Here is a 10,806-nt window from a genome sequence, read left to right as displayed (position 1 = left end):
TCTCCACAGTCTCTGTGCTGGGTCGGAGGAGGAGGTCTTGCGGATCTCGCCACCCCACTGCCGTAGAGTTGAACTTTGGCAGAAGGCATAGGGCTCTCCCGACCCGCCCAGAGTCGACTGTCTGGGTTGCTTCCGGACTACAAAGCTACCCTCCACGCAGAGTTATGGGACACAGCCCCTGCTGCAGTTTCAATCCTCCATTTGGGCAAAAGAACAATTGTTTCTGAGCGCCCCCTCTTCTGGTCATGGGGTTGCGCCCCCAGGGCAGGGCTGAAGAGCTCAAACTGTAAAGCATCACCACCGCCGCCCACCTCGCTACAGAGGGGATCTCTACTCATCAACTACGTCAGCAATGTTCTCAGAGCTCGCGTCGTCTGTGTGTTGGAGGAGGGAGCGTTACTGCTTAAACCCGCGCGCGCTGTCTCTGCCCCACTGGACTCACTGCAATGAACCATGAGAATGGGAGCGAGAGACTATCGATGGGTTGTCTTCATCTAGTGTTCCCCAGCTCCAATCTGTTGCAATACTATCAGATTCCACTGTATAGATGAGCCGCTGTCTTCAGCATGGAAAAACTGTTTGGGGCCTTCAGGGAAAAGCTGACAGAAGCACTTCGTCCTTCAATGATCTTAAGGAGTGCATTTCCCATTGAGGGCTCACTGATAGCAGGGTGTCCTTTTAACCCGCACCTTCAGTTTCCACATGGCAATAAGGGTGTTTCTGCATGATCGGAGGACTGCTCCTCTATATTTTCTTGGTTGTACAGTAGATACTGGTCCAGTCTGATTCTGGTGATTCTGACACTCTGGTGAACTCTGAACTTCAACCTCCCAAAGCCCCAAGCGCAGATGAAGGAATTTAATTCACATCTGCTTGTCCCCAATGTATTTTGAACACCAGTTGACTCGTCATTGTTATATGGGCCAGCTCTATGATTTCAAGTACTGCTTTGAGCTAATTGTGGGTTCTTTGAAGGAAAGGTCACACTAGCGGCCATATTACAATAGAGGTGATCTGCGCGGTCATTGGACTGCATGTCCAAGTCATCTACTATAACGCCCTTGGATATATACTGTCATTGTATGCTGATGGTGCTTGCAGAGGCTATCCTTTGTTAGACTATAGTATCATGTCCACCTAAGCCTCCTACCTCCCTCCGGTGCAGATGAAAGATTTAAAATGTTACATCTTCCTGTCCGCCATTACAGTCTCAGTGATAATGGGCTATATCTGTAACTGTGAACACTAAATGGTTTTGAACCCCCATTAAAAGGATAGATCAGCTTCAGTTAATGGCCAAATCGTTTTCCAAATCACAATAGACGTGATCCACATGGTTATTACGCAGCATTAGTAACACATACTGTCGAGAACTGTTTTTCATTTTCTACCGAAATGTTCAATTATTTGGTAGGATGATGGTTTTTCGTCTACAACCCTTGAGGTTCTGAAACCTCAACCTCACCCCCACACATGAGTTGATGGTAATTCTCCAATCTTTACTGTTCTCTCAGTGTAAGCTGCTTATCACTGTATTATTTTATCTGGGCTTTTACGAACACTAGGAGGTGCATTTACCTCCAGCTGGATTGAGGACATATGTTAACCCGATCTGGGTAGATAACACACCATCATTCTGTGGGGGGTATAAGGTAAATTTTCAGAATTTCTAACAATAGTTCAGTGAATGGGAGCCATAGGCCCATAGCTTGGCTGTTCATCATACCTTGGGTGTTTTGAGGATATTGTTGCCCGACCTTGATCTCGATTTGAGTCTAGAAGATGGGGTTGAGAGATGCGCAATTTCATTCTGGACACACCTCAATGGGGTGCGTTCTCCAGATCTTGTTGAAGGCTGGGTACATTGAGAGAAGCCATCATCCAGTTATTGATAAACAATTTAGCTAGCTAGCTAGCTAATGTTAACTTGACTACAATTATGGTCAACATTCTGGTTAACACCTTCATAATACATGTATGAAATGCAAATCTTACCATGGTATAAAGCAAATTATGCGATCTTCTCGTGGACATGATGAAGGCTTATATGAAAGCAGACTACTACTGTCAGAATACAAACAACCTGGTATAATTGTTGGAGCCATATCAATGTTACTTTGCCTGGCTGAAGCGTTTAAACAAAATTGCTGGAGTGTACTCATTTTTATTCGATTCCGTTGCAAATCATTACATTCTGTAATCCTCCCGTTTCGTTCCGTTTAAGAAACGTTTTGCAACAGAATCGGCATAATACACTCTGATTAAATACTACTTACTATGAAGATATAAATATAACGTTACTAATTCCTACCTTTGATATTATTAATTGTGTTAAAGGACAGAGCTCATGCAGAATTTGAACTTCACGGGGACATTTGTGTAACGTTAGCTAGCTAGTGTCTAACGTTAGCTAGAGTTAACGTTACCCCCTCGTTAGATGGTTAACGTTATGAAACGTGACCCTATTTAAATTATTCGGCTACAAAGCGCTGTACATAAGTCATTGAGCTATTTCATGTGGTTAATATGAACAGCTACTTACCTAAATATTTGCTAAAGAAAATGTATTTGAATGAAGTAAACAAACCAGCAGCAGGAGTAAACGTCAACCGCCTGTTCTTCATTCAAACGTGAGTAGGTTCGCTGCTATTGGTTATAAACCGTAAACGTCAACTCTCCAACGCCTTCACGTAAATCTATGGGTCGCCTTTTACCCATTACTGCCACCTGTTGTTGTATTTGTTTTGTGCACCATATTCTTCTTCTGTGGGTTTTATGGCGGACTACAATCCAAAAAGGTGTATTGCCGCCACCAACTGGATGGGTTGAAACCAAAACAAGGTAAAAAATTAAATCCATGCGTAATAGGGAAACTAACTTAATCCATCCAAATGAAAATAGTACATTGACAAAACAAATCAAAACTCCCACTTCTTCCTTCTTTCAATTCTCCATATCTCCCTTCTCAGGCTCTAGGGCCTGAGGAGATTGTCTCTAGCTTGTGACAATATTCCATGTAACTCCTTTGCGAGAAATCTTTCAGCCTCCTAGTTTCTATCTTCCTGACCTTCTCTCCACCTTGGCAGTGCCATTTATCACCATAGCTATAAAGCCACAAAGTCCACCCTCTTAACCTTTAAAATGTCAGGATCCTCTGGTGAAACACTGCAGCCTGCAGTAAGGCCTATCCACCACCATACTCTTCCAAATTCCCCATTCAAACCCTCACTTTACACTGCTATGATATGCTCTATCCTACTTACCTCATTCTCTTTCTACACCCTTACATGTAGACATTCCAAAGACGTGGCTTCATGGTTCCCTCCACAATTGCAACATATCACATTTTTTTTAATATTTTATTTTACCTTTATTTAACTAGACAAGTCAGTTAAAACAAATTCTTATTTACATTCATTTCCGTCCAACCCGGAATATTATCACGATTTTCATCACTTTTACAACACATAATATATATTTCCCCCACCCCAACTTGATATCTCAGCATTTCCCTTCTGCAACCACTTGAAACATGACAAAAACTTCTATCACACTGCATTGTTCTTGGGATAAATGCTCTACTCTTAATTAATATACCCTAACTGCACTTGAGTAGGAACTCCATATAAAAAAATCAAAAAAACAGATAACTCTTCCACTTTTTTCTTCATTCACCACACAATTCATCAGAATATTTTTCATCTCTTCAGCATCTACTTCCCACCAACTCCATATATTCCCCTTTAGGGAGTCCTCTTCTAAACCACACTTCAAACTTGTCCAAATCGGGTACCCAACCGTTTCTTCTGATTCTCAGAAGCACTCAAAAATAAAACCAACCGCCTCTCTCCTGATCCTCACAGCCTTCCCTCTACCCAGCACTCTCTCTCCACCAGTTTGATATCTCAAATGGATTCCTCAAGATTGGTACTCTGCTCAGCTGCTCCTCATTAAACAAACCATACTCCTACTAGATCCAAGTAACATCCCTCATCTGTACTCTACTTTCATTTTCCATTCTTTTGGACAATACTCCAATTCTCCTTGATTCTACCACCATTAGATTCAGATTCCACTTCATCATCCGCTTCCACCATCTTTTTCTCTCACGTCCCCGTATTATTTTCAGCGTTCCCATTATGTTTCCAAAACTAATTGATCACAGCCCAAGTCCATACTGAATTTGTGTAATTTTATTCATAAGACTGTATTTTATTTTCATTCAAAAGACTTAACATTCAAACATTCCAAGTCAAGTTGAATACAAAAACTAACTTTTAGGGAGATTCAGAATGTCATTACTCATCTCATCTCTCATTGCATCTGTCACTCGTTGATTGGTATTAACCTTTTAATACAGACACAGCAAACTTGAATATATTGAATATCGCACTCTAATCCATCACACAAAAACTACCATCCCATTTTCCATCATCATCAATAAACCTTCAGATAAGCAAAGCATACATTTCTGTCTGACTAGCTTAACTTTTTCGGCTCCTGGATCCTGACTAGTGGTTTAGGAGTGACCCTTCTCTCCCCCCTACCCTCTAGCTCTGTGGTGCTGAAACTCCTGCTGGCCAACCCCACCCCCATCCTGATCATGGGTATCACGGCCACACTGCAGCGCGGCGGAGCGTCCTATGCCTCCTCTCTTCCGTAGGCTGTCGCTATGGCTCCAGACATCTTCCTTCCTCTCCAGGGGCCCCTCCACACAGTGGGGCTGGCCCCCAGGCGAGGTGTCCTCCTGCAGGAAGCCGGAGAAGGAGCCACCTGGCCCGATAAAGGGAAAGAGGCTGATCTGACCCAGTAAGGCCTCGGTTAGACTCCTCATGTCGAGCTTCCAGTCCTTAGATGGGGAGGGGGTGGTTGTCTTCCCTTCCTTCCCCTGCTTAGACCCTCCAGTCAAGGCCTTCTTTGTCTCAGGTTTTGCCTCTGGTGGCTTCACTGTTTCTTAGTTCTCCTTTCCAGGTTTTGGGGCTTGTAAAGGCAATTTTGAACATGTAACCTTTCTCTGGCTGTGGCTTTGGGTATGTATTTATACATTAACATTCCTGCTCTCTGGTCTTTACCAACTTGACCGGTTTATCTTACCACCAAAGCCTGACTGCGGCCCTCAGATATATCTATACTCGCCTTACTTCTTCGCATGGTTTTCCAGCAGCAGGTCATTGATATTTTTACCCCTTCTACGTCCACAAACCATGTGACTGCTTTCATTGTTCAGTCATAGTCCAGCGCTTGGAGAACTTCTTCCCCGCCTCGCACCCCGACTCACCCAACCGAGCTTCGACCTTTGCGTCACAGAGCCCCACATGGCCCCTGTTGACCAGGAGCATGCGCGCTACACCGAGGGACCAAGACTCCCCATCATGGAGGCAGCAGAGCATTAAAGGGGTCCTCCTCTCCTCATCCCCTTGTACATTGCCCCGCCTTCGTCCCTTCTATACAAGTCAGCCTTTAATATAGCCTGGTGGAGATTCAGTGGTCCCATTGGTTCCTAGGCAATTCAAGTCAACTGGTGAAGCCGTTGTAGTGTTCTCTCTGTCTCTCTGTTCAGTGAACTCTTTACATCCAATTTAACAACACACAGTTAATTAGTTGTAATTTGCTGACCCTAAAACATTCCTCAAAACAAAAATACCACCTGTAAGAGTGTGACTCCGCCTCCAACTCTCTCTCACACACTCTCTCAAAACATATAGTAATTGTGAAAGAGTATTTGCTGTTGCTATTGGAAATGGAGTAGTTCTAAATATAAATCCAATGTTATTGGCTTCCCACTCCACTCCATCCAACAATGACAAGTTGACCATCCCACAGACTGTTGTCACACTGGATATAGACAGAGGTTTTCCCAATATAAATCCCTGAATTTAAAATACTTTGTACTGACATTTGATTACTAAAGGGTTGACAAAGGTCCAAGGGAAATAGTGGAAGCAATTTTGGAATCTATATCCTAGCATAGTGGAGTTATATTCTGTGCAACAAAAATCTTGATGTATTTCCCTCCCTAATAAGATTCCATCTGATAGTATAGTGCAATTACTGAGTCACTCTCCCAGCCTAAGGTGCTTTGAACCAAATGCTCTATAGTGCTTAATTTACTTAGTAAAATAATATCATCATATATTCATATTTCAACAACACTCTATCTTTACAGGAAAATAAAACAATGTTTTAATAAACTGTGTTACATAAGATTGCATTTATTTACACTGACACAAATATCCACATGGCTTATGGGTTTCACATGATAACACCATCTGTTGTCAAAGATCCCTTCTTTTTTTTTTTTTAAGTAAGTGCGTGGATCAGAAAACCAGTCAGTATCACTGGTGTACCACCATTTACCTCATGTTTGTGACACCTCTCCTTCGCATAGAGTTGATCCAACTGTTGATTGTGGCCCACAGCTGTGGAATGTTGTCCCACTCTTTAATTGCTGTGCGAAGTTGCTGGATATTGGTGGGAACTGGAACACGCTGTCGTACATGTCGATCCAGAGCTTCCCAAAAACATGCTCAATGGCTGACGTGTCTGGTGAGTATGCAGGCCATGGAAGAACTGGGACATTTTCATCTTCCAGGGATTATGTATAGATCCTTGCGACATGGGGCTGAAACATGGAATTGTGTTCGTTGTCCGTAGCTTATGCCTGCCCATACCATAACCCCACTGCCACAATGGGGCACTCTGTTCACAATGTTGACATCAGCAAACCCACAGTTTCATCAGCTGTCCAGGTAGCTGGTCTCAGACGATCCCGCAAGTGAAGAAGCCGGATGTGGAGGTCCTGGGCCAGCGTGGTTACACCTGGTCTGCGGCTGGTTGGACATACTGCCAAATTCTCTAAAATGACGTTGGAGGCAGCTTATGGTAGAGAAATTAACATTACATTCTCTGGTAACAGCTCTGGTGGACATTCCTGCAGTCAGCATGCCAATTGCACGCTCCCTCAAAACATGAGACATCTGTGGCATTATGTTGTGTAACAAAACTGCACATTTTATTTTTGTTGTCCCCAGCACAAGGTGCACCTGTGTAATGATCATGCTGTTTAATCAGCTTCTTGTTACGCCACACCAGTCAGGTGGATTGATCATCTTGGCAAAGGAGAAATGCTCACTAACAGGGATGTAAACAAATTTGTACACAACATTTTAAAGAAATAAGCTTTTTGTGTGTATGGAACATTTCTGGGATCTTTTATTTCAGCTCATGCAACATGGGACCAACACTTTACATGTTGCGTTTATATTTTTTTCAGTATAGTTAAATGTTCATATTGTCTCCGATTCAACTGTAAAACAATTCTTAGAGAGCGGATTCCAAAATCAATCCATATAGAACCAGAATCATTCAGAACCAGAACCAAATAACCATTCAGAACCAGAACCATAGAACCATTCAGCAGGCCAGTTCTGTTCCAACAGCCACCGATCTGACCTGGAGCACCTCAGCGAAGCCCTGTCCGAACCAGCAGGTGATGTCTGCCGTGTCCAAGGTGAAGAAGAAGAGTCTGTCCTTACAGCGGCTCCTCCGATACACTGACCTGGGGTCAGCAGATAGGACCCCTCTGATGGCGGCCGCAGCTTCCTTTGGACCATGCAGGAACCGAGAGGAACAGGGCTACATTCATAGAGGAAGAACCCAGTGAACATAGATCTACGTTAAAGATTATGGCAAAATGGATGACAGAGAAACATTACTTTTTTAAATAACATTGACTTTACTCTGGTAAGAGTTTAGGCATGAGATGCAATGGGATCTATACAAAACACTGCAAAAACAATTGGCGCCACAATGGAGCTCTCTGGTGGATGAATGCACAACTCAGTCCTTTTAAAAAGCAATAAAGCTCTCAAGTCAACCTCAGCTCGGAGGGAGTTCTAAAGGCTTACCTGCACCGATGGGGGCAAAAATCCAGCTCTCTCTCTGCATGAAGGTGAACCGTCCAGACTAGTCACGGAAAACCTGATCCAGCTGAGACTCCGTGAAAAAACGAGCTACGACTCGGAATTCCAAGTGGGGACTCAGGCCTCTACCAAGAGCTCCACCTGAATATCACCCCTGACGTCATGTGATTCGACCTTCCTGTTTTCCAGGTTTCCAGTTGTCTTGACACCACACTATAAAGTCCCAGAATGCCAGACTTTGATGATAAAAAGAAGTTTCATACATAATTTGCCTCAAGAAACCACATACCTTCCTGTTCAGGTGAGCACAGCACACTGGTGAGTGTAAATATGTATTGTATGCTGCTGCATAAATGATATAATATGCCAGGGGAGATATTATACTGTAGCTAATTATTTAATACTCATGTGTTGTATTAAGCTGTTAGTACCAATGTGCCTCACCATAATAATTTTGGTCCCTTTCTCCCTCATAATTTGGCCTGCTATTTCTACTTGGTGGTGGCGCATGTAGCCAATAGCCTGTTTTATTCATCATTCTTTCATTGTCTTATCCTTTATTTATCCTACGGTTCTGACTCTGTGTACAGGGAGAATACTGTAAGAACGGCCCAGGTTCTGAATTCTGTAGCTGTACATTTCAAAAGTGCTGAACAAATAGTTATATTGACTACGTCCATATCAGCATGTTTTTTTTAAAGCCAGTAAATGAGGCTGAATGAACTGTTTCGCTACCAGACAAGGCTCCGTTGATAGCCAGGTGTAGCTGTGGTAAGGATTCATTTACTCCATGCAGTTTGAAAAATGCTCTGCTGTTGGCACAGTTTTATTTAAACCTAACAGTTTGTAGGCACCGTTTGTCCTGTATAGTGTAATTAATGTGTTGTGTTGTGTCTTTGCTGTTATGCATCTAAAAAAAAATGTTGAGTTTGCCCCACCAATTTATCTAAATCCTTACTCACAACCCAAACGGCGCATCGCGCCATTCGACATTTTCAGTCGAAATCTCGAACAGTTTAAAGTTACTCAAATGAGGCAAATAAACTTAGTTCTAGCTTGGAATCAGGAAATTAATGCCCACTCTTCATTATGCTATTCAATTAGATCCCCCCTTCATTCGCTTTGATCAACCTTTTTTGCCTCTGTGTGTGAATCTGGGCCAGCGAATGCTACTTTGTTTGTATATTGGATGCCGGTACGCAAATGCTACTTTGTTTGTATATTGGATGCCGGTACGCAATTCCCCAAACATTAGAAGTACCGGTACTGCGTTCCAGACAGCTCCGGCCCAAGTCAAACACTGGTTACACCACCCCTTCACGAAAATGGATCGCTCCTACAGACAGTGAGTCACGTGGCCTGCTATATAAAGCAAACAGACAGGCAAGCAACCAGCTATACTGTTTGATTGAACGAAGAATGGGTAAAACGAGTGACCTAAGTGACTTTGAGCCAGTATGATCTCGTGCAGGCGCGCCGGATCAAGTATCTCAGAAACGGCCGCCCTGCTGAGCTTTTCACGCACGACAGTGTCTAGGGTTTACCGAGAATGGTGCGACAACCAAAAAACCTCCAGTCAGCGGCAGTCCTGTGGGCGAAAACAGCTAGTTGATGAGAGAGGTAGAATGAGAATGGAAAGAATCGTGCAAGCTAACAGGCGGGCCACAAACAGACAAATAACGGCGCAGTACAACAGTGGTGTGCAGAACTGCATCTCGGAACGCACAACTCGTCGATCCTTGTCACGGATGGGCTACTGCGGCGATACCACATATGCAAATGAGGAGTGGAAAAACATCGCCTGTGTAGATACGGTAAGGAGTTAATAGAATGTAGACTGTTCTATTGTCATTGACCAGATTGGCGCACATTCAACAAATCTGATCTAACAAAGTGGATATTCGTCAAATCCGTCATGATTTATGTATTGTAACAACAGGTCCACAATGTGGTTACTTATGTCAGATTTTAATATATTTGGCTGTTTTCGCGGCATACCATTTAGAAGTTGCCCCTTTTCAGGTTTAGATGAAGTGACTGCCAAATGCTAACGTTAACTCCCATTCCTATAAACTGGTTAGCATAGCTAGCATACAGAAATCGGTAGTAGTCAGTCGTTTAAACTGTAATGCATGTGTTGGGGTTGACATCCATACAAGCTTTATAATCCAATTTTTACCTCAACATACAGTATAGTGTGAAATACACAAACAATATCCTAAATATAGGCTGATTTTGCTGGTGGGCAATGAGGAGATTCGGGATCTTCTTTCACTTCCCTTTACCCACGCGTTTCCATGGCAATGCCATTGTTTGTTTTGGTTTGATTGATTTACCTCTTGCATTATCATGATAATCTCTGCAGAACCTTTGCTGTCAGCAGGGTGTATAAATATTGACGTCATACTTCATTAAAGTAAAGTTACCTTAATTGAAAATGACTCAAGTGAAAGTCACCCATAAAATACTACTTGAGTAAAAGTGGTGGGTAAAATTACTCAATTGTAATGCCCAAACTGAAAGTAATTAAAATACAAATACATAAATTGTTGCAAGCAAACCAGACGGCACGATTTAGTAAAAAAAAAAAAAAACATTTAAGGACAGACAGGGGCACACCAACACTCGGACATCCTTTACAAACGCACTATTGGTGTTCCCAGTGAGTCCCCCAGATCAGAGGCGGTAGGGATGACAACGTGTTATTTGATAGGTGTGTGAATTGGATTATATATTTCTCCCCTGCCTGAGCATTCGGAAATGTAACAGGTACTTTTGGGTGTCAGGGGAAAATGTATGTGTGTAAAATTACACATTTCTTTGGAATGTAGTGAATAAACGCTTCCAATGTGGCAATGCAATACCCCCAAAAATTATACTTTAA

The sequence above is a fragment of the Coregonus clupeaformis genome, chromosome 15 (assembly GCF_020615455.1).
Source record: "Coregonus clupeaformis isolate EN_2021a chromosome 15, ASM2061545v1, whole genome shotgun sequence".
NCBI classification, from domain to species: Eukaryota; Metazoa; Chordata; class Actinopteri; order Salmoniformes; family Salmonidae; genus Coregonus; species Coregonus clupeaformis.
This window is presented reverse-complemented; position numbering follows the sequence as displayed.